Below are 3,975 nucleotides of genomic sequence, written 5' to 3'. Positions count from 1 at the left end.
CACACTGGGAATCTTCTGATACACATTGGAGATCTTGTGATACACCTTGGGAATCTTCTAACACACATTGGGAATCTCCTGATACATGTTGGGGATCTTCTGATACACACTGGGAATCTTCTGATACACACTGGGAATCTTCTGATACACCTTGGGAATCTCCTGATACACATTGGGAATCTTCTGACACACATTGGGGATCTTCTGTTATGCATTGGGAATCTTCTGATACACCTTGGGCATCTTGTGATACACACTGGGAATCTCCTGATACACCTTGGGAATCTCCTGACACACATTGGGGATCTTTTTTTTTTCCCTGCCAACCAAAAAATTCTGGTCATGAGACACTGATCAGGACATTTTCTATCAATGTGCTTCTGTGCTGAGAGCAGATCCAGCAGGGATTTGCTGATATTTTCCAATCTCTGGGATACAGGATTTCCAGCAAAAATCAGTGGGAAGGAATCTGGTGGCCTTCATGGGAGGACCATGAGGGATTTATTGTCAGGACCTGCACTGGATGGGTTTGGTGTTGCTGGGGAGTGAGGCTGGTGCTTCAGGGGGTGCTGGTAGCTCTGGTTTTACATCTGCAAATGACAAGCAAGGGGAAAAGAGAAGAATTTGGGATTAGCCAAGAGGAAAGATTCTGTAAGGGACAGTAAGGTCCTCTGAAAACCTCAGCTATCCTGACTGCAATTAAATACCCGGCAATTAACTGCAGAAAGGAGCTGCACAGCTTTGCTCAAAGGAGGAGTTTGATTCCCCTCCCTGATACATCCAAGTGATGTATCATTGATCTTCCCTGATCTTCCTGGAACCTTCGCAAATTCCTGGCTCCCATTGTAGGATGGCAGCTGCTCCTTCCTTCTGCTTCTCCTTCACACACCCTCAGTCAAGGCATCAGTGAAGGGACACATCCCCTTTCCCTTCCCTGATCAGGATCCAGCTGTTCCTTTAGGGACAGGTGAAATTCTGGACATGTTTTAGCACCCCCTGTGCACACAATTCCCCTTCCTCCCCTCCCACACAGCTCATGGGGCAGTGGGAAGGGAATGGCTCAGCCTTGAGCCTTCCCTGGAGTGTCCAGGGCCAGCTCCAAGCTGCTGGCAGAGGCAGGAGGTGACGGGCACGGCCTGACCCTGGGGCAGCTGTCTGGGAGTGTTTGCTCAGCAGTGACTCAGCCAAACCAGTGCAATCAGTACTTGTGGGGCACACCCCTGCCGTGCTGAGATTGCTCTGCCTGCTGCTCAGAGCTGAGCTCACTTTCACAGGGAGCTTTGGCACCTGGGCAGTGCAGTCAGGTGGTGCTGGAGAGCTTTCCATGCCTTGGCTGGGGCAGGGAGAGGAGCCAGGATGGTCCTTGCTGTATCCACTGTGCCAAACTAGGGCTGTGCTTTATCTGAAGACCCATTGTGGTTCAGATGTTTGCTTTAAATGGGCCAGGAAGGTAAGACTGGATGGTCCTTGCTGTACCCACCATGTCAAACTGGGGCTGTGCTTTATCTGCAGAGCCACTGTGCTTCAGATGTTTGTTTTAAATGACTCAGGGAGAGGAGCCAGGATGGTTCTTGCTGTGCCCACCATATCAAACTGGGGCTCTCCTTTATCTGCAGAGCCATTGTGGTTCAGATGAAGGGTTTAAATGGGCCAGGGAGAGGAGCCAGGGTGGTCCTTGCTGTATCCACCATGTCAAGCTGGGGCTCTGCTTTATCTGCAAAGCTACAGTGGTTCAGATGTTTGCTTTAAATGGGCCAGGGAGGGAAGACTGGATGGTTCTTGCTGTACCCACCATGTCAAACTGGTGTCAAACTGGGGCTCTCCTTTATCTGCAGAGCCACTGTGCTTCAGATGTTTGTTTTAAATGGGCCAGGGAGAGGAGCCAGGATAGTCCTTGCTGTACCCACTGTGCCAAACTGGGGCTGTGCTTTATCTGCAGAGCCACTGTGCTTCAGATATGGGCTTTAAATGGGCCAGGGAGGGAAGATTGTGAGGCAAGGACAGGCATCTCTCGTTGACAGCTCAGTGTAGGGTGCTGAGTTTTGGTGTTTGGCAGGGTTATAGGTTACAAAGTGTCCCAGGGACACAGAGCTCTGGGGAAGCAGGTGACATCCTCTTGTGCCCCTAATCCCACCCCACAGCATGTCTGTCCCCTTTTCCAAAGGCTGCTATTTGCTCCTCTGCCAGGGCCTGTAATGACACTTAACAACAAAACCAGACAGGAGAAATAAAGCAGGGGAGAACAGAAACTTATGCAGCTTGGTGCTGGGAGCACAGATGGGCAGTGTGGAGGTGCCCTCACCTCTGGCTGAGCCCAGGTGAGCCCTGTCCCTGCAGGTTTGGGATGAGGTATGGGGATGTCCCTGTCCCCCAAACCCACACTTACCCTGGTGCTGGCTTTGGGACATGTGGATGAACCCATGAGTCCTACTTACTCTGGTGCTGGGTTTGGGACACACGGATGTCCCTGTCCCCAAAGAGCCCACACTTAGCCTGGCTTTGGGACACATGGATGTCCCTGTCCCAAAGAGCCCACACTTAGCCTGGCTTTGGGACACATGGATGTCCCTGTCCCCACACTTACTCCAGTGCTGGCTTTGGGACATGTGTATGTCCCTATTCCCAAAGAGCCCACACTTTGGTGGTGGCCTTGGGGCACATGGATGTCCCTGTCCCCAAAGAGCCCATGCTTACCCTGGTGGCTTTGGGACATGTGGATGTCCCCAAATACTCCACACTTACCCCGGTGCTGGCTTTGGGACATGTGGATGTCCCTGTCCCCAAATACCCCACACTTACCCCGGTGCTGGCTCTGTGGCGCTGCCTGTGCCGGGCAGGGTGGTGGCTCCCGGGGCTCCCGGCTGCACAGGCTCCTCATCCTCCTGGCCACATAGCCGCAGGCTGGGGGCACAGGGGACACCTTTGTGACACCGGGAATCAGCAGCCCCCTCAAAGCAGCCTTCCCAGCCAGTTCAGGACCCCAGCACAGGGAGGAGGGACTGGATTTCCCGGGATAAAGGGGATTAACTGGGATAAACAGGACTTATTTCTGTGCCTGCCATCCTGGCTGTGCTCCAAACCCCTCCAGCACCAGCCCAGACCATGAAACACGCAGAGTATTTCCCCTCTAAGCTCTCTCCCCAAAGCAGAGGTTTCCTTACCGTTGATTATTACTCAAACCATTTTCCCGTGGCTCAGCAGATCTGTCCTTTGCAGCTGTGCCTCTCTCTGCTCTCGCAGGCAGCTCTGCAGCACTGACTCAACAGCTCGGCTTCCTCCTTCCCCCTCCCTCCCTTCCTGCCTGGCTCCCTCCCCCGGGGATGCTGCTCCCGGAGCGCCCGGGGAGGGCTCAGCCTGGCACTGCCCCTGGAGGGGGTGCTGGTGTTGCTTTGTGGCTGTTGGAAGAGCTGGGTTTGGGGTGTGGGAGGTGAACCTTGTGCTGTGATCCCAAAGTGAGCTGGAGAGGGTCTCTGCAGTGGGCACTGAGCTTTTGTGGGGCACAGGTGGGGAAAGGAACCTTCCCTCTCCTCTGCTGCTGCTCTCTCAACACTGCAGGATGGTTTGGGTTGGAAGGGACCTTAAAGATCATCGAATTTCAACCCCTCTTCCATGTCCTTCTGTCCCCATGTCAGACCTTCAAACCCTCTGATACCCATTTGTGAGGGTGGTAGGAGTGAAAATCCCTAACAGACAAAATGTAGGCAGATTATTGTCCTTGGTTTTTCCAGAGTCTTTACCCCATTCCACCTCCAGAGCACTGATTTAGTCCCGACTAAAGCCAGCTACTGAAGAAATGCAGCTTTTGTGCATCCTTTGCCAGACCTTGCTGCTGTTTGTGCTTCTCTGTGCTCCTTAATCCCAGTCAGGGATTCTGAACACTTCTGCTTCGCCCTCTGCCAGGGCAAAGTGCTTCCCTTCCTATCTGTGCACCAAGCCCACACTGATCAATCTGGGCTGGTTGGACTTTGCTTTCCA

The 3,975-nt window shown here is 53.2% G+C and overlaps 1 long non-coding RNA gene across 1 annotated transcript; it reads right to left on the bottom strand.

Moving 5' to 3' along the window:
- Positions 1-311: 311 nt before the first annotated feature.
- Positions 312-3,276, bottom strand: LOC128941953 (uncharacterized). Its single transcript, XR_008483588.1, has 3 exons — positions 3,162-3,276; positions 2,800-2,901; positions 312-590 (listed from the first exon to the last, which is right to left on the bottom strand). It is a non-coding gene; the product is annotated as an uncharacterized LOC128941953 (long non-coding RNA).
- Between the last annotated feature and the right edge of the window lie 699 nt (positions 3,277-3,975).

The sequence above is a fragment of the Melozone crissalis genome, unplaced genomic scaffold, assembly GCF_028551555.1.
Source record: "Melozone crissalis strain CALT ecotype California unplaced genomic scaffold, PUWL_Pcris_2 ptg000041l_1, whole genome shotgun sequence".
Classification (NCBI taxonomy): Eukaryota; Metazoa; Chordata; class Aves; order Passeriformes; family Passerellidae; genus Melozone; species Melozone crissalis.
This window is presented reverse-complemented; position numbering and strand designations above follow the sequence as displayed.